A 26,522-nucleotide genomic window follows, 5' to 3' on the forward strand; every position below is an offset into this window, starting at 1 on the left:
AAATCAATCCTGAATATTCATTAGAAGGATGGATGCTGAAACTGAAGCTCCAATACTTTGGTCACCTGATGTGGAGAGCAGAATAATTAGAAAAGACCCTAATGCTAAGAAAGAGTGAAGGCAGGAGGAGAAGAGGACGACAGAGGATGAGATGGTTGGATGGCATTGCTGACTCAAAGGACATGAGTTTAAGCAAGCTCCAGGAAATGTTGAAAGACAGGGAGTCCTGGTATGTTGCCATCCATGGGGTCACAAAGAGTCAGACATGAATGAGCAACTGAACAACAAGTGTATTTATTTTGCTGTGTCCGGTCTTAGTTGCAACCCACAAGCTCTATAGTGGTGGTGCAGTGTGGCATGTGGGATCTTAGTTTGCCAACTGGGAATCAAACTTGTGTACCCTGCTTCACAAGGCAGACTCTTAACCACTGGACTACCAGGGAAGTCCCTCAATTTATATTTCAACTAATACATCATCTCTTCTTTTATCTGTATGTCTTTTCTATGGTCTAGTTTGTCTACCCTTTGTCTGCCCCTTTGGAAAGCCTGGTATACAAGTCATTCTTGTCACACAGCTGTCCCCTAATTTTCTCTAAGTGCTTTGAACGCTTTAGTTCTATCTGCCCAGATTGATTGGTTCCTTGAAGACATGAATTTGGCTCTGCATTGCTTTTTAACTTTCTATGACGAACTACCAAAGTATTTAGAAATACTAAATTCATAGTTATATACCCCGTCAACTTTCGGTGCTTACCAGCTTGCACCAGCTTCATGCTCTTTCCATTTTAATTGAACTCGTGATACGGCTATACAAAAGATAACTCGTGATTAACTTCTAGTGCTATCAAAGTGATCTTATGTACTTTTATGTGAGTCAATATTATCAAATCAATGAATGATGCAGAAGTAGATATAATTTCAAGGTTTATTTTTTATTTATCTTTCTGAAGCATTATAGTGATCTCTTGGCAGCTTCATACAACAAACTGCATGTATTTTAAATGAACAGTATGATAAGATTCAACATATTAAATTAGTTTCCTGGGCCCAATTCCAATGTGTTTGTTGGGGATGAGGAGCCAGGGCTTCCTACACACCTCCAAGCAATTGTCATGAAGAGAAAAAGTTAAAACTTACAATAACTTCATGCTCGTTCTGCTTCTGTAACTCACCTTGCTTCTTGCAAAGTCAGGTAAGTCATGTAACCTCTGGGAAATGGAGACTTACAACAGTGCTAAGAACTGAAGCTTATCTCATTCACCCTTGCTCTGCTTTTTCAATTGCCCAGCCCCTGTAATCCTGCTTAACCATGCTTGTTTGTATAAAGGTCAGGCATTCGCCTGCCCTGTCCTAACCTCTGTTCCTGCATATGAAACCCCTAGTTTAAACCGGCCTATTAAAAATCAGCATCATCCATTATAGTCTGATGTCATACACTCTCTATAAAAACTTTGTAACCCCTTTGTTCACAGCTCAGAGCTTGGAGCGTTAACTCCTCTGGGCCTGCCAGCATGATAAACCTGAATTTTCCAACTCTCTGAGTGCTGCTTGGCTTCTCGATAGCTGGTTTCTGCAACACTTAGACACCATCAGGATATTTGGGAGTTCAATTCAATTCCATCTCCCCAGATTTAGTATTAGATTCTACGAGTTAGGGGCTCAGTCCTACAAGATTACATCCCTGACCCCTAAACACACTCTTGCAGTTCAGTTCAGTAGCTCAGTTGTGTCCGACTTTTTGCCACTCCATGAATTGCAGCACACCAGGCCTCCCTGTCTATCATCAACTCCTGGAGTTTACTTAAACTCATAACCTCCCTGTCTATCCCTGTCTATCCCTGTCTATCACCAACTCCCAGAGTGTACTCAAACTCATATCCACCGAGTCGGTGATGCCATCCAGCCACCTCATTCTCTGTCATCCCCTTCTACTCCTGCCCCCAATCCCTCCCAGCATCAGAGTCTTTTCCAATGAGTCAACTCTGCATGAGGTGGCCAAAGTACTGGAGTTTCAGCTTTAGCATCAGTCCTTCCAAAGAATACCCAGGGCTGATCTCCTTCAGAATGGACTGGTTGGATCTCCTTGCAGCCCAAGAGACTCTCTAGAGTCTTCTCCAACACCACAGTTCAAAAGCATCAATTCTTTGGCACTCAGCTTTCTTCACAGTCCAACTCTCACATCCATACATGACCACTGGAAAAACCATAGCCTTGACTAGATGGACCTTTGTTGGCAAAGTAATGTCTCTGCTTTTTAATATGCTGTCTAGGTTGGTCATAACTTTCCTTCCAAGGAGTAAACATCTTTTAATCTTATGGCTGCAATCACCATCTGCAGTGATTTTTGGGCTCCAAAATATTGTATGGTAAATGTTATTAATATAGATATCCTAAAAACTATATGGAGTTCCTAAAATTCTGATCTTTTTGGGTAAAATGTTATCAGTTATAATTCTAGTTACTATCTTAAAATATTGTCATAGCACTTATCAAGTTTTGCAAAAATGCTTCCTCTTCAAAAAGATTTATAGAAAGGACTTTTGGATAAATACAAGTTTCTGTACTGGGTAAAGATTCTAATGAAAAAATCTGATGACTTCACAATGGTTAACAAAAGGACTGAATGAACTGGTGAATATACTTGTAACTTTTAAGGTTTCTACCTGAAAAATTAATGATTTGAATCTGTGTTTTCTGGGTATAAGGAAAACCTTCATGTCAAGCTAATTATGACAGTAATTTGGTAAAATTATATTTTATAATTAGATAAGTCAGGAAGATTATCTCACTAACAAGTACAGAAATCTCAAGGAATTTTGGAGACCTTGAGAAGGGAGGAATTCATTTAGATCTGTTAGGCAAAACCTGTGATAAGCCTTTGGCATGACTTTTCTAGCCCTTTTATTTTAAAGGTTCAGTCAGAGACTTTATGAAAGTTTCAGCAAAGCAAAAGGGTCTATGATCAATTTTCATTATATAAATCATCAGGCCAAGTCTATTGAGACCAGACCTATAATACAAATAAGTCTTAATTTGTTTATATTTGGTAAAAATGTGATTTTAGAGAGAAGAAGATGTTTCAATGTTTGTTAAACCCCAGTTTGTTAATGCAGATCTGTATCTACTAAGACGCATTTCCTGGATAGGTCTTTGCTGTTAAGCAGTGAAGTTGCTCAGTTGTGTCCATCTCTTTGTGATCCCAAGGACTATAGCCTATCAGGCTCCTCCATCCATGGGATTTTCCAGGCAAGAGTATTGGAGTGGGTTCCTATTTCCTTCTTCAGGGGATCTTCCCAACCCAGGGATCAAATCCAGGTCTCCCGCATCACAGGCAAATGCTTTACCATCTGAGCTACCAGGGAAGCCCTCTTTGCTGTTAGGGTATATTACTGTAAAATTTAATTGAATTATTAAAGGACACTCTAGGGTTGTTTCTGAAGCTTATCTCAGTAATCTGTCTTTGGATGAAGATCAGATGCCTCACCCATGACCTGCAACCAAGACTGGAAGAAGACATAATTTAAGGAACTGTCTCCAACCTGGATGAAAGATCCTTTCTTTTTATTTAGGGATGAATTACTTTATTTATATAAAGTACCACAGAGACATAAATTATTTCTTGGTAAGTTGCAACTAACCATCACCTTTATTTTTTATTTTTTTATATTACATTATGTTATTTATTCTTATTCTCCTTCTCGTTTATTTTAAAAAGCAATTCTTCAGTTTTATAAGTATACATTCTAGTTTATCATTGCAATATTAATCAATAATGAGGAAACTTCTTTGATATGCCTATTTTCCCATGTTAGTACTGCTACAACAAAATACCATAAACTGAATGGTTTATAATCAACAGAAATTTCTCTGTCATAGTCCAGAAGGCTTGAAGTCTGAGATCAGTGTACCAGCATGATTGGGTTCTGGTGAAAATTCTCTTCTGGGTTGCAGATCGCCAGCTTCTCTTTGTAGATTTCCCTGGTGACTCAGACGATAAAGAATCTACCTGCAATGCAGGAGACCTGGTGTGATCCCTCAGTTGGGAAGACCCCCAACTTCTCTTTGTATCCTTACATGGCCAGAAAGAGTGAAGGAGCTCTCCAGAATCTCTTTTGTAAGGGCACTAATCCCATTCATGGGGCTTCCCAGGTGTTACAGTGGTTAAGAATCCTCCTGGCAATGCAGGAGATGCAGGGGACGTGGGTTCGATCCCTGGGTCAGGAAAATCCCCTGGAGGAGGGAATGACAACCCACTCCAGTATTCTCACCTGGAAAATTCCATGGGAAGATCCTTTCTATCAGGTACTCTTAACTAGCTCATACCCAGTGAAACTGAAGGGAAATTGACTCTTGGGTTAACTCCCACTTCCAAAGGCCCCTAAGCTGGACTGGTCTCTAGAGAAGGCTGCTGACTTCAAACTCACCTTAAAACAATGCTCAAACAGAGGAAACTGTACTACACTAGGATGAAAAGAAGACAATATCAGAAGTAGACAGCTTGCCCAAGATGCTGATCTGACTTGCATGATTATTTGTGTTTTCTTGATTCGTTGGACCTATGCTTGTCAATCAAATGTTTTCTATCATGGACATGATTCTATGCTGGTTTGAAACTCAATCCAATTGTTTGGTTGTGAACAATTACCTGTGTCTAGTACTTCTGGGTTACCTTTGGGGATTTCTGATCTCTAGAGCTCTAGTTGGATACCCTCTAGCAAATTTATTTCAGATGAATGTTCAGTGTTGTTCTGTCTATTCATGATATTACTAGATGGGATCCTCTCACCTGGCCAATTAACAATACCTGCTCTGATGCTGGCCATAGATTTAAGTTTTCTCATAGGGTCATTCAAACTCAATTGGAATGATGAGCTAAATCTCAATGAAAAATTAACCTCTCAGCTATTAAAAGGAAAAGTCCCACAATTATGGAGTGGATCTACATGGTTAGCACAAGGCTATGGTTCAGTTCAGTCGCTCAGTCATGTCCGACTCTTTGCGACCCCATGAATCGCAGCACACCAGGCCTCCCTGTCCATCACCAACTCCCAGAGGTCACTCAAACTCATGTCCATGGAGTCGGTGATGCCATCCAGCCATTTCATCCTCTGTCGTCCCCTTTTCCTCCTGCCTCCAATCCCTCTCAGTATCAGAGTCTTATCCAATGAGTCACCTCTTTGCATGAGGTGGCCAAAGTACTGGAGTTTCAGCTTTAGCATCATTCCTTTCAAAGAACACCCAGGGCTGATCTCCTTTAGAATGGACTGGTTGGATCTCCTTGCAGTCCAAGGGACTCTCAAGAGTCTTCTCCAACACCACAGTTCAAAAACATCAATTCTTCGGTGCTCAGCTTTCTTCACAGTCCAACTCTTGCTTCCATACATGACCACTGGAAAAACCATAGCCTTGACTAGACAGACCTTTGTTGGCAAAGTAATGTCTCTGCTTTTTAAGTTGAAATGCTCCTCTATGTTGGGAATGGTTAAATCATACTAAAAATGGTCAACCTGATAATTATGAGACAGGGCTGGGCCCTTTATGAACTATGCCTATTATTACCCTTAGAGAGAGTGATTGGTATGGAACTCAGTGGATTTGTGGCACTAATTTATGGCCCTGACATCTACAGGGATGGATATGAAGGTGTAGCCTGAAAGCCCCATGAATTTAAGGTCATACATTTTAACAAATTAGAGGTAACCCTAACCAATCTACCATTGGTATGATCCCAGTGGGTCAAAGATCTGTATTCTACTGGTATGACCATTTAGCAGCTTTGTGTGTGTGTGTGTGTGTGTGTGTGACCTCGACGGGGTTAGAGGATGTAACTGACCATACTGAAGCCTTAAATTTCATAAGTTTACATGAGAGTAACTGGGCTATTAGCCTATTGAATTCTGAGATCTCTATGATGAGAAAGGCAGTGCTACACAACTGCAAGGCCCTTGACACCTTACAGCATCTCAGGGAGATATCTGTGCTACAGTTCAAAGTGAATGCTATATTTTCATTCCTGAAAATCCTTTAAGGTAACGCATTTGATGAACCATATGAAAAATCAGATTTCTGCTTTAAGTGACCCGTTCCCTAGTCTTGCTGCTGCTGCTGCTGCTAAGTCACTTCAGTTGTGTCTGACTCTGTGCCACACCATAGACGGCAGCCCACTAGGCTCCCCCGTCCCTGGGATTCTCCAGGCAAGAACACTGGAGTGGGTTGCCACTTCCTTCTCCAATGCAGGGAAGTGAAAAGTGAAAGTGAAGTCGCTCAGTCATGCCTGACTCGTAGCAACCCCATGGACCACAGCCCACCAGGCTTCTCTATCCATGGGATTTTCCAGGCAAGAGTACTGGAGTGGGGTGCCATTGCCTTCTCCAGTCCCTAGTCTTGATGATCTTTTTAAAAACTGGTTTGGTGTGGGAGACTCATGGCTAAAATATTTACTTTTAATTCCACTAATAATATTAACTATACTATTTGTATTTTGCCCGTTTCAACAAGATTCTTGCTTCTTGTATTACAAAGTGTGTAACTGAGCCTCAAAAGAAAATAATGATGATTAGACTTAAAGCAGTTGATCAAATGTATAGCTCAATGTATGATCAATGATTGTAATAGTGTAACTCTAGATATAGGAAGATGGAACAAAAGAGAATACTTTTCTGGATCATAACTAGAAGACAGGTATCCAGAGATCTTTGACTTTTAAGACCTAGTCCATTAATAAATAACACATTGAGTGGCCTATCAACAAAAACCTTCTTCAGAACTGGGAATGAGCCTTCCCAGCAAAGTGGGACAAAATGGTCATGAAATGCACCTCAAAGTATGGTCAGATTTATGCCCACAAGGGGGCCATGTCAGCTAGAAATTGGCACTTACCAAGAGCATTGCCAACGACTGAACAACGAAGGCATTTGCCATCTTAACAGAAGACTGAGCCCCGTGCTGCTATAGCTGTTGACCTTCAACAACTCCTGAGGGAGTTCAGGGAGGAGTGAGGTACTCTGTGCTCCAGGGAATCTTGTGGGACAGATCTTTAGATAGTTGGATGCTTTTAGGAACGGATTTTATGATCTCAATCCTTGCATCTCCTCATATCTAGAGAAACACTAAATCGCTTCATGGTGACATCAGATCTTCATGACTAACAAAAAACCTTTTGTAAAATGAGTGCCTCATAGTACTGAACTCCCCCTTCATGAAAGCCTTACATACTGACCTTCTCCCACTGCAGCTTTGGAGCAGTCTCTCAGAGCTATCTGAGATGCTCTCTCCCAGGCTGCAGTCTTCATTTTGCCCCCAAAGAAAACTTAACTTGCAACTCTCAAGTTGTGCATCATTTTTTAGTCGACAGATATATGGGTTTTCTTTCATAATATATTAATAACTTATTGATCAGAGATGTATGAATACATCTTTTGTTAACCAAACTTTAACCAGAGTGTTTCAATAATCACTTACATGACAAATTGCTGGCCACAGGCATTAGTTTCTGCAAAAATTCACCATTCAATAATATGTTAATATGGTGAATCCATTGATAGATTTTTGAGTGTTATATCAAACTTGCATTTTTGGGATAGACACCCAATTTGTCCTAATATATATTATCATTTTCGTATGTATTATTGGATTAGATATATTATGATTTTGTTTATAATTTTTGCATCTAGTTTATGAGAAATATTGGCCTGTAATTTCTTTTCTTGTCATGTAATTGTCTGATTTTTGTATTGGAGTAATGCTGGCTTCATCATGGTTGTTATGTAGAATTTGTATTATTTTTCCTAGAAATTCAGTAGAATTCACAAGTAAAATTATCTGAGTCTGAATTTTGGGGGGAGGGTTTTGAACTACAGATTAATTCCTTTAATTCACATGGGCTACTGTGTATATTTGTCTATTCTTGATTGAGCCTTTGTAGTTTAAGACTTTCAAGTATTTTTTTTTAAATTTCATCTACATTGCCAAAGTAATTACATAAAATAATCTATAATATTTCATCCTTATTTTTTGGTGTTATTGACTTTGTTGTTATATCAACACTCTCACTCCTGATACTAATAATTTGTTTGTTCTCTCTGTGCTTCCCACCTAGAAGTTGATTATTATTATTGAATTTATAAAAAAGCAGCTTTCCCCACTTATTTTCTCTATTTTTTTTTTCTGTTTAATTGACTTTTGTCCTGATATTTACTATTTCTTTCTTCTCCTTATTGAAATGTAATTTATCTTTACTTAGTTCTAATTTGCCTTCAGGTAAATTCTAAGGCTATTGCTTTGAAATTTTTTGTTTTTTTACAAAATATGTTTTGTTTCAATTTGTTACCTTTAAAATATTTTCTATTTTCCATTTTGATTTTTTTGACTTCTAAATTATTTAGAAGAAAGTGATTTAGCTTCCAAACATTTCAATTTGTCAAGTTTACTTTGTTATGTATTTCTAATTTAATTTTAATGTAGTCAGATGACATATTTTATATGATTTGATTACTTTTACTTTTATGGTGACTTCTCTTATGGGCCAGATTATTTTGGTTTTAGTTAATGTTCTACAAATGAGTCGACTCATTGGAAAAGACACTGATGCCGGGAAGGATTGAAGGCAAAAGGAGAAGAGGGTGGCAGAGGATGAGATGATTAGATAGCATGACTGACTCAATGGACATGAATTTGAGCAAACTCCAGGAGACAGTGAAGGACAGAGGAGCCTGGTGTGCTACAGTGTATGGGGGGCCACACAAGAGTCAGATGTGACTTACCAACTGAAAAACAACAACTGTGTTCCACATACATTTGAACAAGTACATTGACTCTTGTATCCATGGGATCTTATTTTTGGATGGAATATTCTGAAGACATCAACTAAGTCAACTTAGTTGAGTATTTTTCACACCTTTCATTTACTTATTTATGGCTTGTATACTTATATTGATAATTAAGCCTGTGTGCGTGCATGCATGCTCAGTTGCTCAGTCAAGTCTGACTCTTTGGGATCCCATAGACAAAGAGTAGGTTATTAAAATTCCTTAGTACAATTATGGATTGCTCATTTCCCCTTGCAGTTGTATCCATTTTTCCCTTCGTGCTCTGGTGCATGATCACTGATGTGATCAGGTGCATGATTATGTATGACTGTTGTGTCCTCTGGATGAACTGACTCCTTTCTCACTTTAAAATGGTCATGTTTATCCTTAGTAATATTTTTTACTCTGAAATCTACTTCCTCTGATAGGAGTAGAGCCATTCCTTCTTTCTTTTAATTGGTGATTTTCTGGTGTATATTTTTCTTACTCTTTTACATTTAACCTATTTTTATCCTTATGTGACATCAGTTTTAAACAGGGTCTTGCTCATTTAGGCAAAATGATCATATCTGCCTTTTAACTGGGCTATCCAGACAATATCATACCTTATCATTATTGACAAAGTTAGATTCAAATCTATTTGCTTAAAAAATTTCCCCATTTTCCTCTCTTTTTTCTGGCTTTCTTTTAATCAAGTATTTCTCATAATTGCATTTGATTTCACTTGTTGCCACCTGGGGTGTAATTATTTGTTGTGTTGTTTTAGCAGTTACTTTTGGATTTGTATTATATATCATTTACTTATCATATTGCACATTCAAGGGACATTATAATCACTTCCCATATGATAATCTTATGAAAATGTACTTCTTTCTGTCTTCCTATTCTTTGAACTAGTCTTGTCATACATTTACTTATGCATCAGACAGTTATTAGATCTGCCTTAGTACATACTCTGTTGTTGTTTTTGTTTTTAATAGACTGCTTTTTAGAGCTGTTTTAGGTGCATAAAAATTTTGATCAGAGTTCCTGTGTAGACTTTGCCTCTCCAAACCTACAACCCAACACACTGTCAACATACTGCACCAGAAGTCGTATAGTTGTTACAATCAGTGAAACTATATTGATACATCATTATCATCCACAGTCCATAGTTTACCTTGGCTTGTCCTATGGGTTTTTACATTCTGTCATATTGCACATTCTATGAGCTTTTTCAGATGTATATTGACATGTATCCACTATTGTAGTATCATACAGAATAGTTCAACTGTCCAGAAAATATTTTGTTCTGCCTATTTTTCCCTCCTTCCTCATTACACCTAAAAATCACTGAACTTTTAATTGAAATCATACAATGTTTTCAGATGGCTTCTTTCACTTAGGAATATGCATTTAAGTTTCCTCCATATTTTCTCATGATTTAATAGCTCATTTATTTTTAGCACTGAATAATATTTCATTGTCTGGATATATTAATACCATGGTTTATATATTCATTCACTTACTGAAGGACTTCTTAGTTGTTTCCAAATCTTGGCAATAATAAAGAAATCTATAAATATCCACATGCAGTTATTTGTGTAGACATAAAATTTCAACTTATTTGAATAAATACCTAGGAGAGTGATTGCTGGATCATAGGCTTAATTTTGCAAAAAACCTATTAAATTGTCTCCCAAAATGGCATTACCATTTTGTATTTCCACCAGCAATAAGTGAGATTCCCTTGCCAGAATTTGGTGTTGTCAGTGTTTGTTTTAGAATTTATTCTAAATTCATTCTCATAGATATGTAGTAAAATGTTGTTGTTGCATTTCCCTGGTCACATATGACGTGGAACATATTTTCATATGGATGTTCATCTGTATATCTTCTTTGGTGAGATAGCTATTCAGATCTTTGCTTCTCAAGTTTTTGTTTGTTTAGTCTGTGTCTTGTCTTCTCTTTCTCATGATCCATTCCCCTTTAAAGAGATTCAGTTCAGTTCAGTTCAGTTCAGTCACTCAGTCGTGTCCAACTCTTTGCGACCCCATGAATCGCAGCACGCCAGGCTTCCCTGTCCATCACCAACTCCCAGAGTTCACTCAAACTCACCTCCATCGAGTCGGTGATACCATCCAGCCATCTCATCCTCTGTCGTCCCCTTTTCCTCCTGCCCCCAATCCCTCCCAGCATCAGAGTCTTTTCCAGTGAGTCAACTCTTCACATGAGGTGGCCAAAGTACTGGAGTTTCAGCTTTAGCATCATTCCTTCCAAAGAAATCCCAGGGCTAATCTCCTTTAGAATGGACTGGTTGGATCTCCTTGCAGTCCAAGGGACTCTCAAAAGTCTTCTCCAACACCACAGTTCAAAAGCATCAATTCTTCAGTGCTCAGCTTTCTTCACAGTCCAACTCACATCCATACATGACCACTGGAAAAACCATAGCCTTGTCTAGACGGACCTTTGTTGGCAAAGTAATGTCTCTGCTTTTGAATATGCTGTCTAGGTTGGCCATAACTTTCCTTCCAAGGAGTAAGCGTCTTTTAATTATATGGCTGCAGTCACCCTCTGCAGTGATTTTGGAGCCCAAAGAAATAAAGTCTGACACTGTTTCCATTAAATAGTTATAAATATGGTCTTTAATGTTTACCCATGTTATTGACAATTCTGGTGCTCTTCATTCCTGTGTATAGGTCTATAATTTTACCTTATATCATTTTCCCTCTCCCTTTGACCTTTCAGTGTACTTCTGCTATACTTAGGAACCCATTCAATGTCGCTACGTGTTGAAAGTGCTTATCTTGTCTTTAGTTCTAAAAAATATTTTCATTGGTGTAGAAATCTAAGCTGAGAGTATTTCTGTTTAATTTAATCATTTTAGTACTTGGAATTTTTTGCTCCACTTTCAGTTGGCAAGCATTATTTTTGATGAGAAGTCTGCTGCTATTATGATATTCATCTTTTGGAACATATGTGTGATAACTGTTTTTGTTAAACTTGGATATTTGGGACATTATTTCTTAATGTATTTTTCCTTTACAGACTCCAGTTAAGCTGTTTGAAGTTTTCTCAGAAATCATGATATTTTGTTTACTTTTTACCTATTTTTTCCCCTCTGTATTTCATTTGTATGGTTTTTATTGCCATATCTTCAAATTTGCTAATATAATCTATGGCACTGTATAATATACTGTTAAACTGTTAAGCCCTTTTGTTTATTTTTTACCTCATACATTGCGGTTTTCATCTCTAGAAGTCCAGTTTGGGTCTTTTCTCTCTCTTATCTTTCACTCCTCTATATAACATCCTCAATCATTCTCCTAGTTTTTTGACCATATTATATACACAGTTATAATAACTATTTTGATGTCTTTATCCACTTAATCTTGGAGAAGGCAATGGTACCCCACTCCAGTGCTCTTGCCTGGAAAATCGCATGGACAGAGGAGCCTGGTGGGCTGCCGTCTGTGGGGTCGCACAGGGTCGGACACGACTGAAGCGACTTAGCAGCAGCAGCAGCAGCTACTTAATCTATCATCTGTTCCATTTCTGGTATGGTTTTTGCAGATTGTCATTTCTGTTAATTATGAAAAATATTTCTGTTAATTATGAAAAATATTTCTGCTCCTTTGTCTGTTTAGAAGTTTTGTGTTGGATTTTACTCATTGTGTCCTGATATTTTTGCTTTCCTATAAATATTTTTGAGAAGTTTTAGGGAGATTTGGCTAAGTTGTTAGGAAATTGATCTTTTTAGGTCTTGCATTTTCAGGTGTAGAACAAAGAAGTAGTTATCTAGGGTTAACTTCCACCCACTACTGAAGCAAAGCTTTTCTGCATGCTCTATGTGATACCCTCTGAATTATTCTGTTTTTGTAGTAAAAGGAATTATTTTCAGCCAGGTTTGAACCCTTGGAGTTTGTCCTTCTAATCCTTTTAATGGTACTTTCCCACATGCATTCACTGATCAGTATTCAGCTGAAGACTTAAGGGAGATCCTCTACAGATCTTTAGAGATCTCTTTCTGTGTGTAGCTCTCTCTCTGTCTTTGTCCTGTAAATTTTAGGTATCTTTCCTGATCAGAATTCAAGATTTATTCCATCACAAAGAGATCTCTGGGCACTGCTCTGGTTCCCCATCTTATGCTGGGCCCTGGAAACTGTCAGTTGGTGATAAACTGATGAATGTAAGAGCTCATCTCATTTGTTTCTTGTCTCTCATAAATCATTGCCCTCTATTGCCTGATGTCCTATTTCTTTTAAATCATTTTTCCTATATTTTGCTGTTTTTTTCTCCTTAGTTGTCTCTGGTGAGAAGGTGAATTATGGTCTGTAACTTCATCTGGTTTAGAACATAAATTTTTCTCTGTTATTTTAAAGCCAGTTCAACTTGGGTTTCTGATCCATGCTAATTATCTTATTTACTATTTTATTGAGTTTGAATATTGATATAACCAGAAAACTATTGAAATTCTAAAGATGCAACATCTAGACATATTTTACTTTGGAATTGCAATAGCCACAATTCAGTCATCTACTCTTTTTTTAGATGAGCCCTTGCATATACATTAAAAAAAAATTATATAAAGCCAAATTCAAACATTTTTTTCCTCTGTTTTTATGTAACATTTTGAAAAAATAATTTTCTATAGGGTTTTGAAGTATGTAGGTTTTACTGAAGAATATGTTGCTCCTTCTTTGGATGGGAAAATTTTAATGAGGTACTCTTTCAAGACAAAAGAGTGATTTTTAAGGCCCTTTCCAAGGTCTTTCACACTCTGTAATACTAAAAGTTGCTTTCATTGCTAATTTTTATAATCTCACATATAATTTTTCTTTGCCATACAATTCTCATACATTTAAAAATTTTGTCTAGGTTTACATGAAGCAATTCCAAATTTTTACCTTAAATTGTTAAACTTCCTTGTAAATATTAACATTATTATTGGACTTGTAAATACAGTAAGGTTAGAAGAGAGTTCCATAAAGTCAATGTCTGAAAATATCTCCCAATATTTAAAATGTGAAAGTCAACCCCAAACACTTTTCATTTAATAGATGGTAGATTAATGCAGAATAACAAATGGACTCTTAAGAGCACTTTGATTTCCAGGCAGCTCCACTTACAACTAAATCAGCTTTACTGGTTCATTATTCTTCCTTCTTTCCTTCTTTTTTCCCTTTTTTAGGGGTATGTTGGAAGTGGCATTGTTACAATGATAAGTAATAATTGTAAAGTGGTACCTAGTAGATTTGAATTCTAGCACAAATAAAAGTGAATAGGATTTACTTTACTTTTCTCCACATTTTTTTTCAGTTGAAAGTACAAAGAATAGCTTTAAATTAATGCAGGTAGAAGTCTCACAAATACATACACAATGAAAAAAATTCAAAGCAATTACTCAGAATTAAGGCCGTAACATTCTCACTTTCATCTGATATTTCAAAATAATAATTTCAAAAACTGTTTTTCCTTAAAGTATCTAGACCTATGTGTTATTTGCACTATGCCTTTTGCATACAAACATATCTTGATTGTTTCTTGGAGGCTTCCAGTCACGTTAGAATTTTTTAATTGATTTGACTGGTAATCGCACAATTGTATTTAGATATTTATATCCAGGCAATTATCAGGTGCTAAAATAAGCTTTGATAAATGACAAATATAAAAACTTTTCCGAGTTAAATAGTGGCTGAGCTGAAACAGACTTGTGAATTTAATGATCCCTAAACTTGGGATGTATGCGTGTTAATATATCTAAATAAAGAGTATCCAGTCTATACTTTTCTCAAGTTTTTATCCACCAAGCCAGCTTTATGAAACAGATGTGCTATTTATCATGTCTTTATCCTTCTCCAAGTTGATATCAATTTTAGAAGTCAATGAGAAGCATTAACTCTAAAAGCTAAAAGCCTTTGTCAAAATAAACGTGGCAGAGAAGACATCAGAATATTACAAGCATCTATTGGAAATATATCTGCTCATTGGTTCTTACATAGTCATCTTTCTGCAGGAATCTATATTTATGCACGTTCCTTGTTTGGTTCCTTAGAAATCTATAAATTATATCTATATCCGTCAGTCTGATAAATGTATTACTTTATACACCAAAGGAGAATTTTATCAGGAGAATTTTAATGGCCTGTAGCTATCGAACACAGCTGGTGAAAAATCATTTCTTCTGTTATTGACCAGAGTTTTAGAACAGCTTTCAAAAACAGCATCCTAGAAAATCAGGAAAATTGGGTACAATATGCCCTCTTTCATTTAAAATAAGATGGTATTTATAGAACAAAAATGCAGATTAAATTTAAATTGCAATTGAAGAAGTTGAAGAAATGCCATAATTATTATATCTGACCCTCTGAAAAAAAATCTTTACATTTAAATCCTGAAAAAAATGTTATAATAGTATACCACTTAGGGGACCAGAAGAGGTTCAGTAATTCTTATTCGTAACCCTTCACATTCAAAGTACAACTGTCATCTCAAAGTTTTCCAAAATGTTTCCATTCACTATATGTCTGGAACTTTAATGTATTATTTAATATTCGCCAAAAATTTTTTTTGTGGGGTAGGAAATCTTTTACTAATGAGAAAACTAAAACTTGATTAAAATCAGTATATATAGTTGACATTTGAACTAGGACTTTTCTACTTACAATTTTTGTTTTTGTTTTAATTACACAATATGCTCTCAATTATGTGGTAAACAGTGATGCTATATGTGAGAACTGCAGTTAGATTGTTGATTTCAAAAATATTTACAACCTGAAAGTTGAGGATTGTTTTATTCGATGGGAATTTTTAGGACTTTAAGCCCGGGAGACAGCATCTCAGAGAGAACTGCTCTGAGGAAGTGAGGAGTCAGATTATATAGAAGTTTTGCAACAAAGGCAGGTAGTCAGAACATCAAAAGAGTATTGCTAATTAAAGAAAACCAGATAACTGAAGTTAAGGAATTTAGCACTTTCCTATGTATAGGAAGATGTAAGAGTCTGGGCTTACTGAAATCATCCCTTTGATAGGCCCTTCAGCTGTCTGGGGTCATTGTCCTATGATTTTCACATCCTGAGCTTCCTTGAAGATCACCTTTTAGGAGTGGGGAGTAGCTGTAGCCTGATGGCTGTTGGATGGCAGATATTCTTCCTGAGTGCCCTTAAAAAGGGCTCAGGAACTCACAGTGGAGGGCTGCAATCACTGATGACCATGACAGCCTTATTTACTGATATGGCAAGAAATAGTTCATTTCTTGGAGAAGGCAATGGCACCCAACTCCAGTACTCTTGCCTGGAAAATCCCATGGACGGAGGGCCTGGTGGGTTGCAGTCCATGGGTCACTAAGAGTCGGACACGACTGAGGGACTTCACTTTCACTTTTCATTTTCATGCATTGGAGAAGGAAATGGCAACCCACTCCAATGTTCTTGCCTGGAGAATGCCAGGGAAGGGGGAGCCTGGTGGGCTGCCGTCTATGGGGTCACACAGAGTCAGACATGACTGAAGCGACTTAGCAGCAGTTCATTTCTCAGGCAGATAGTAAAAACAAGGATTTAGATATTCCTTAGCACATCAGATTAGATCAGATCAGATCAGTCGCTCAGTCGTGTCCGACTCTTTGCGACCCCATGAATCGCAGCACGCCAGGCCTCCCTATCCATCACCAACTCCTGGAGTTCACTGAGACTCACGTCCATTGAGTCAGTGATGCCATCCAGCCATCTCATCCTCTGTCGTCCCCTTCTCCTCCTGCCCCCAATCCCTCCCAGCATCAGAGTCTTTTCCAATGAGTCAACTCTTCCCATGAGGTGGCCAAAGTACTGGAGTTTCAGCTTTAGCATCCTTCCTTCCAAAGAAATCCCAGGGCTGATCTCCTTCAGAATGGACTGGTTGGATCTCCTTGCAGTCCAAGGGAGTCTCAAGAGTCTTCTACAACACCACAGTTCAAAAGCATCAATTCCTCGGCGCTCAACCTTCTTCACAGTCCAACTCTCATATCCATACATGACCACAGGAAAAACCATAGCCTTGACTAGATGGACCTTTGTTGGCAAAGTAATGTCTCTGCTTTTGAATATGCTATCTAGGTTGGTCATAACTTCCTTCCAAGGAGGAAGCGCCTTTTAATTTCATGGCTGCAGTCACCATCTGCAGTGATTTTGGAGCCCCCCAAAATCAAGTCTGACACTGTTTCCACTGTTTCCCCATCTATTTCCCATGAAGTGGTGGGACCGGATGCCATGATCTTCGTTTTCTGAATGTTGAGCTTTAAGCCAACTTTTTCACTCTCCACTTTCACTTTCATCAAGAGGCTTTTGAGTTCCTCTTCACTTTCTGCCATAAGGGTGGTGTCATCTGCATATCTGAGGTTATTGATATTTCTCCCAGCAATCTTGATTCCAGCTTGTGTTTCTTCTAGTCCAGTGTTTCTCATGATGTACTCTGCATATAAGTTAAATAAGCAGGGTGATAATATACAGCCTTGACATACTCCTTTTCCTATTTGGAACCAGTCTGTTGTTCCATGTCCAGTTCTAACTGTTGCTTCCTGATCTGCATACAAATTTCTCAAGAGGCAGATCAGGTGGTCTGGTGTTCCCATCTCTTTCAGAATTTTCCACAGTTTATTGTGATCCACACAGTCAAATGCTTTGGCATAGTCAAGAAAGCAGAAATAGATGTTTTTCTGGAACTCTTTTGCTTTTTCCATGATCCAGCGGATGTTGGCAATTTGATCTCTGGTTCTTATGCCTTTTCTAAAACCAGCTTGAACATCAGGAAGTTCACAGTTCACATATTGCTGAAGCCTGGCTTGGAGAATTTTGAACATTACTTTACTTTATTACTTCCTTTATTTACTTTATTATTACCTTAGCACATACTCTGTATTAGATGAAATAATGGGTGAATAAGTTGAACATCAAGAGGAGGAGATACATTTCTTCTTGAAGTGTTTCCATTCTTTTCTCTCCTTTTGCCTTTCTTGCTCTATAGTATTTAATAATATAACATTGTAAGAAAATAAAACTAAAGTAAAAGTTCATAGAAATGGTCATTAAGCACTCCAGGTAGGAGAAGTCATAAACCCATTTTATTTCAGAATAATTTTCAAACCACTGTGTTTGACAAATTGCCATGCATTTTCAGAATCAACAAGTAAGACGCTTTCTTTACAGCTTGTTTTATGGTGATAGATGTCATTTACATGTGTACCATCAATTGCAATATTACACTGAGATTTTAGTTATTGTCTTTCTTAGAAAAAATTGTATTCTTTAGAGTGCCTTAACTGGAATTCCATTATTACCTTCTTGAAATTTGGCCCAAGCTAGACCATAAAGGTAGGTAACTGCATTAATCAGTAGTACTTTTACTACTTTAAAGATGTTACTCTATTTCAAGTGCTTAGTTTTGTGTCTTGAATATGAAGATCAGATATTATCTCTTGTAATAAAAGAAAGAGGGCTTCTCTGGTGGCTCAGGGAATGCAGGAGACCCAGGTTCTATCTCTAGGTAGGGAAGATTCCCTGGAGGAGGGATTGACAACCAGCTTTGGTATTCTTGCCTTGAGAAATGTATGGACAGAGGAGCCTTTCTCTTCTTTTGAATTGTATGACTCTATGATCCTTTTCTTTTTGAATCAAATTCGTATCTTAGGGATAATGATTCTTTTCAAATAATGAAATAATTATAAAACCTCAGGCCTATCCTATTTAATAATTTCAAACCTTAAAGTTAGTTTTTTATTGATTCATTCATTTATGAAATATTATTGAACACCTGGGCTTCCCTGGTGGCTCAGATGGTAAACAATTTGCCTGCAATGCAGGAGACCTGAGTTCATGCCCCTGGGAAGGAAGGTTCCCTGGAGAAGGGAATGGCAGCCCACTCTACTATTGTTGCCTGGGAAATCCCATGGACAGAGGAACATGCCGGGCCAAAGTCCATAGGGTTGCAAAGAGTTGGACGTGACTGAGCAACTATCACTTTCCTTCTCACTTTGAACTTCTGCTATACACCACCTCTGGTGCTAGATTCTAAGAATAAAGTGATACAACAAAGGAAACATGATCTTTTGCAGTGGGCTGTAGTAGGTTGGCCTGGAAGATATTAATCACATTAGGATAGAAATGCATTTAATTTCTTATCAAATCACTTAATTCTGATAAGTGATGTCAAGTGCTTAGAAGAAAAAGGACAGGGTGCTCTAGAATTATACATCAGAAAACCTGATGTGGTCTGGTATGGGATGGGGAAGTAAGCTTGAGAAGTCTTCCCTGAGAATGATGTTAAAATTGATATATAAAAGGAGCAATACAAGCAAAGACTCCTGACATGAATGAGAGCATTGCTGGCTTAGAAGGAAAGCGAGAGTGACATGAGATTAACTAAGAGAGAGAGAGGTAGGCCAGATTACATAAGACTTTGAGATTAGTCTATGTTTTTAGTCTCTATCCCAAGACCATTGGGAAACCATTGAAGGATTATGCCTTATTGCCACTGAATAAATATCTACACCTTCTATCCCCCCTAACTACCCCACAAGATAGAAAAAGAAATATTCTCTTCGGTTGTACATTTTAAGTTGAACATGGTAGAGTATATATTCGGTCTTGAAGTATAATGCTGCCTTCCTGTAAGTGAATAATGACTTAGGACTAAAAAAGGAAATAAATCACAATATTCACTGTTTGTTAGAGCAAGGCTTGATAAATGTTACTACAGAATTGCTCTGTGGTGGCTATAGAATATGAGCATTCTAAACTAAATTCTGTTGCAATAAGTGCTTAACCCCACATCCCATTCCTTGAAAAATTCGATTCTCCTTGAAGTTCCAATAGAGTAGTTAATTAAATTCTGAAAGGGTTAAGTGTGGAGAATCTGTCATCTGCAGCTGCTTGGTCATCTCATTACTCTTTCCTGACAACTTATTTTCTATTTATCTAATATATCTTCAAATAATGCTTTCCTAATTTATGTCCTCTTAAACTTCTTTTTAAAAATTAGTTATGGCTGTGCTGGGTCTTTGTCGAGTCATTTCCTAGTTTTTCAGTCCATTTTTCTTTCACATATTAGGCTTTGTTTTTAGAAATACTTCCTAATTTCATCGAAGATTGAGTTTATTTTTCCAGTTCTCAGACTTCTAAAAATTACTCATTTTAGCAATGATTTACTTATTTGAAGATTAAATGAACACCAACTCTTTGCCAACTAAGAGAGTGTGTGTGCATGCTCAGTAGTCATGTCTGACTCTTTGTGACCCTATGGACTTTAGCCCACCAGGCTACTGTGTTCATAGGATTCTCCAAGCAAGAATACTGGAGTGGGTTGCCATGTCCTCCCCCAGGGGATCCTTCTGGCCCTGGATTGAACTTGTGTCTGCCTGTCTCTCCTGCTTTGTAGATGGATTCTTTACCACTTGAGAAGCCCAACCAAAAGAGCACACACATGCAAAGAGTAAAAATCTCTTTCAACACTTACTGTATTACCTAAGCCTCACATTAAATAAAGTTTCTAGTTTTATTTAAAGGGAGTTAGACTCTAAGGCCAGGGGAAAGGTATTACCAGTCAGGTGGGTCAGGCATCTGGAACTCCAGGGGTACTGTTGCATAAAATGAGATATGCAATGGGAAGGTGGCTAAAAGAAGATGAAAAACAAAGACTTCTGTCTTAGTCCAAATATTCAAAGATAATCCAAGAACATAGATCTTCAGGAACTGGAGTCTGAGATTTATTGTGGCTTTGGTTCTTTATTCCATAATAGGAACTTTAATACCAGCTGTTTTTACAGTGTTGCTTCAACATGAGCATCTCCATACTCCCGAACTATTCTTTCTATCCTTAAAATCCCTAATCTGAGTGTATGAGACCTATCCTCCTCAGCACATATTTACTAGTGCAAAAGACAGACCATACAGAGGGTCTGAATTGCAATTTCTGTTAGGAGTTCAGGGGTAGAAATCAAAGGGGACCATACATCAAGGCGTACCAAGAAATCTGGGTCTAGATAAGAATGAAAGAAACAGGCAAATTATCTGGTTTATTTTCTTTTATTTTGGCTGCACTTACGTGACATATGGGATCTTAGTTCCTTGACCAAGAAAGGATGGGGTCCTGCCTTTAGTTTCACACAAATTGAATTGGAAATTTTAGAGGACAGCAGGATTTATAAGTATAATTATTTGTATTTGTCCTGGAAGTTGGAAGAAAGGTATTGTGATGGGCAGATGGAAAGAGAATATTCCAGAAGGGTGATTCTCAATCCTGTCCAGACCAATCAACTATTTTGTAATCCTTATTTACTATCCTGAAATTAAATTTATAGATTGCAGAACCTTCATACACACATTTTAAAGTTATTATAACTATAATATAAAGTCACAATTAAAAGGAGACAATTTATATTTAAATGATAGGTGTTTCCACATGTAAATACTTGGGCAAATAACTGTAGAAGATTCAGTATTCAAATGTTTGCATCTATCTGTAGAATAACCAGACAAGGGGGTAGCTTTAGTAGGAAGAAAAAATATGTGGATTATGTTGGTTACTTAAGTGCAATGAGTGTAATTGTCAAGGTTGGCATAATTTTTTTGAAAATGCAGAACAACTCTTGAACAAGTTGCAAAGGAAAAACATTTTTTTCTCAACTTATATGTTAGTTTCATTCTTGTAAAATTTGGTACATATGCAAAGTGTACAATAATATAGTGTTTACACATAAAATAGACTTATGTTCTTAATTGTAAATGGGTTTTATATCTTCATAAATATCTGGGAAAATTTGAGAAAGTAAGGAAAACCATATATTTTATTTTTTTATTTTTTTAATTTTATTTTATTTTTAAACTTTACAATATTGTATTAGTTTTGCCAAATATCGAAATGAATCTGCCACAGATATACATGTGTTCCCCATCCTGAACCCTCCTCCCACCTCCCTCCCCAATCCCTCTGGGTCGTCCCAGTGCACCAGCCCCAAACATCCAGTATCGTGCATCGAACCTGGACTGGCAACTCATTTCATACATGGTATTATACATGTTTCAATGCCATTCTCCCAAATCTTCCCACCCTCTCCCTCTCCCACAGAGTCCATAAGACTGTTCCATTCATCAGTGTCTCTTTTGCTGTCTCGTACACAGGGTTATTGTTACCATCTTTCTAAATTCCATATATATGCGTTAGTATACTGTATTGGTGTTTTTCTTTCTGGCTTACTTCACTCTGTATAATAGGCTCCAGTTTCATCCACCTCATTAGAACTGATTCAAATGTATTCTTTTTAATGGCTGAGTAATACTCCATTGTGTATATGTACCACTGCTTTCTTATCCATTCATCTGCTGATGGACATCTAGGTTGCTTCCATGTCCTGGCTATTATAAACAGTGCTGCGATGAACATTGGGGTACACGTGTCTCTTTCCCTTCTGGTTTCCTAAGTGTGTATGCCCAGCAGTGGGATTGCTGGATCATAAGGCAGTTCTATTTCCAGTTTTTTAAGGAATCTCCACACTGTTCTCCATAGTGGCTGTACTAGTTTGCATTCCCACCAACAGTGTAAGAGGGTTCCCTTTTCTCCACACCCTCTCCAGCATTTATTGTTTGTAGACTTTTGGATCGCAGCCATTCTGACTGGCGTGAAATGGTACCTCATAGTGGTTTTGATTTGCATTTCTCTGATAATGAGTGACGTTGAGCATCTTTTCATGTGATTGTTAGCCATCTGTATGTCTTCTTTGGAGAAATGTCTATTTAGTTCTTTGGCCCATTTTTTGATTAGGAAAACCATATATTTTAGGACAGCTAAGCTACCATCACTGTGTGGCCCAGTCAGTGTAATTAGCAAACACACACATCTTCATCATAAACACTGAGACAATAAAAAATGTCTCCAAAAATTCCTAAAAACGTACTGGGGAAAGGTAACATGGCTTACTAGTCAGTGTTCTAGAGACATAGGGAGAGTGGACTAGAAATTAATATGATTGGATTCAGGATTTAAAAAAATATAAGATGATAGATCCTTTGTTGTTTTTCAGTCACCCAAGTCATGTCTGACTCTTGGCAACCCCATGGATTGCCAGGCCTCCCTGTCCCTCACCATCTCCTGGAGTTTGCCCAAGTTCATGTCCATTGCATTGGTGATGCCATCTAGTCATCTCATCCTCTGATGCCCTCTTCTCTTTCTTCCCTCAATCTTTCCTAGCATCAGGAACCTTTCCAATGAGTCAGCTGTTCACGTCAAATGGCCAAATACTGGAGCTTCAGCTTCAGCATCAGTCCTTCTAAGGATCTAAAGAGAGACCCTTAAACATCCCCTAAATGGGATGTTGCACTTTCTTTCTTGCACAAGCTTAATTTATATATATTTTTTCTCTTCCATATAATGTTTCTCACTTTTTACCTTTCATCTAGATGAAGTGTACAGACATAGAATTACTGGCTTAAAGAGTGCTAAAGCTGGAAGAGTCTTTAGAGATTTCCTTCATTTTAGAGCCAAAGAGGGTAAATTTACAAACTGCATAGTATGTCCCACTGGTGGTGCAAAATGGCCAGTGGAAAGTAGAAAAAGTTGATATTTTACCTGACAGATACATGATATTTTTAACCATATGTACCAAACACATGGCTTCCCAAAGGGCACTAGTGGTAAAGAACCCACCTGCCAGTGCAAGAGACATAGGAAACATAGGTCTCTAGGTCAGGAAGATCCCCTGGAAGAGGGCATGGCAACCCACTCCAGTATTCTTGCCTGGAGAATTCCATGGACAGAGGAGTCTGATGGGCTACAGTCCATTTGGTCCTAAAGAGTCAGACATAACTGAAGCGACTTAGCACATGCACACACACATACCAAATACATAGTTTAACAATAAAAAAATCACAAACTTTTAATTATTATAGAAACACACAAATTATAAAAGCACATAAAACTTATAGAACTTGGCTGTAACTCCACCAATGCTGGGCCTTCAGTTCAGGAATCTGTAGCCAGTTGGTATCTCGAAACTTGTCCGCATATAGGTCTATGCCTACCCAACTCTAACAGAACTTGACGTCTCTTAGCATGCTTCTTCTTTCTAACACTTGTTTATTACATGTTTTATCCATTTTGGTTATAACTTTTTTCGGTTGGGTTGATGCTGTTTGTAAATTTTATTTTAAAAAAATCAAATTTATTTGCCCTCTGGCCATTTCAGGGCATAGTGATGGTGGTGGTACTCAGTCATATCTGACTGTGACCCCATGGGCTGCAGCCTGCCAGACTCCTCTGTCCATGGGATTTCCCAGGCAAGAATACTGGAGTGGGTTTCCATTTCCTACTCCAGGGGATTTTCCCAACCCAGGAATCGAACCCACATCTCTTGCATCTCTTGCATTGGCAGGCAGATTCTTTACCACTGTCCACCTGGGTATCCCTTTATAGGGTATTACTACTCCAAAACTTCTGTTGACTTAGTTTCTTCACTTCTGTCTTTCACATCATGATCTCTTTCCTCACCTGGCCCATGATCCTTGCAAGTGATCATACAATGTATAAACAGAGTACCCAAATTAGGAGACACGACTTCACTTTCACTTTTCACTTTCATGCATTGGAGAAGGAAATGGCAACCCACTCCAGTGTTCTTGCCTGGAGAATCCCAGGGATGGGGGAGCCTGATGGGCTGCCATCTATGGGGTCGCACAGAGTCGGACACGACTGAAGCGACTTAGCAGCAGCAGCAGCAGCAATGTATTTTCATGTACAATAGGGTTTTAGAATTAGGAAGAGCAGCCTATAGCTTCCTCATTCATAGTATGTATACATGGATATATGTACATATATATGCATATATATGCATGTATGTGTGTATATCCGCACATGCATATATACCTATGGATGCATGTATTATATATTTAAAGTAGCTCAGCAGTAAAGAATTGACCTGCCAATGCAAGTGACCTGGGTTCAATCCTCGGAAGGCTACAGTCCAAGGGGTTGCAAAAGAGTCAGACAGGGCATAGCAACTAAATAACAACAATAAATACTCATGTATTCATTCATCTATATGGTTGGTAATAGACTTTCTGTTGAAGTTCTTGTTTCTAAGCTACTACGTATTTAGAAATATTATGCATTTAAAATTCCTACTATGTATTTGAGAGAAAGACAAACTGACGTGCAAGGATACACAGTAGGAAATCAGATTATAATCTCAGTTCTGCCACTAACTGATAATCCAGTGCTTCTTCAAACAGTAAGAATTTCAAGGGAGTTTCTGGTCATACTGTTGGATTATCCAGTATGCCTCTGAGGATCTTTGCACTAGAATGAATTTGTAGAGAAATTTTCTTTAACCAGAGATTTCCTTCCAACATATATATGAAGCCAAATGGCCAAGCCCTGTGGAGGAAGAGCTGTCCTCTCTCACTTCTACATTAGGAAAGAAATTTCTACATGGACTAAGATACTCCCATTCAAATGCTTGTAATTTACAGAGGAAACATATTATGTTTATAGTAGTAGTGTTAGTTGCTCAGTTGTGTTTGACTCTGTGACCCCATGGACTCTAGCCCCCAAGGCTCTTCTGTCCATGGAATTCTCAAGGCAGGAATACTGGAGTAGGTTGCCATTTCCTCTTCCAGGAGACCTTCCAGACCCAGGGATTGAACCTGGGTCTTCGGCATTTCAGGCAGATTCTTTACAGTGTGAGCCACCAGGGAAGCCCCTATTAAGTCTACAGGTAAGGTCAATTTTAGTTGCTCAGTCATGTTCAACTCTTTGTGACCCCATGGACTATAGCCTACCAGTCTCCTCTGTCCATGGAATTCTCCAGGCAAGAATACTAGACTGAGTAGACATTCCACTGGATAGTCATTCCCTTCTCCAGGGGATCTTCCTGACCTGGGGATCAAACACATGTCTCCCACAGTGCAGGAAGATTCCTTACCCTCTGAACCATCAGGGAAGCCCACATTGTGTCTGTGCATGTGTGCCAAGTCTCTGTGCGAGCCTATGGACCATAGCCCACCAGGCTCCTCTGTCCATGGGATTCTCCAAGCAAGAATACTGGAGTGGGTTGCCATGTCTTCCTCCAGGGCATCTTCCCAACCCAGGGATTCAACCTTTGTCTCTTATATCTCCTGCATTGGCAGGCATTTCTCCATACTCCCTACCACTCTTGCTGCCTGGGAAGCCCCATATTTTGTCTATAGTGTATTTTTATTTCAGTTGTAAAACAAATCTGGGATCTATATATTTTCTCTCCTTTTTTTCTCCCCTCATTGCTTACTTTCCCTAACTTTGGTTACTTTGGACATATTTTAATGGATGTTCTCATAGTAGTAGGGAAAGTTGGGATATTCATGTCATTTCACTATCTGACATTCAGGAATGATTCATCAGTATGTCAAAACAGCATCGCGAGAAATAAAAACACAGCCTATGCAATCTGGTAGCCCCAACATACAGACCACATCCTAACCACTACCCAGAAAAAGCCATGAAGTATTTTGCTTAGGAATTTTTCTTTTTCTTTTCTTTTTTTTTCATTCAGGCAGTGTGCCCTTAATGATATCTCATTGATTTTGTAATGTTTAATTTAAAAGGGCAGTCAGGCTAGTACAGAATCTTGTGTCGAGTAAAGACAGGGTTATTTATATGGCAAAGCACCAGATGAAATGTAAAATTTCCAATTGACTAACAAGTACATAATTCAAACCAAATCACATCAGGAGAGACTGT

This window comes from Bos indicus x Bos taurus, chromosome 13, assembly GCF_003369695.1.
Source record: "Bos indicus x Bos taurus breed Angus x Brahman F1 hybrid chromosome 13, Bos_hybrid_MaternalHap_v2.0, whole genome shotgun sequence".
Taxonomy (NCBI): Eukaryota; Metazoa; Chordata; class Mammalia; order Artiodactyla; family Bovidae; genus Bos; species Bos indicus x Bos taurus.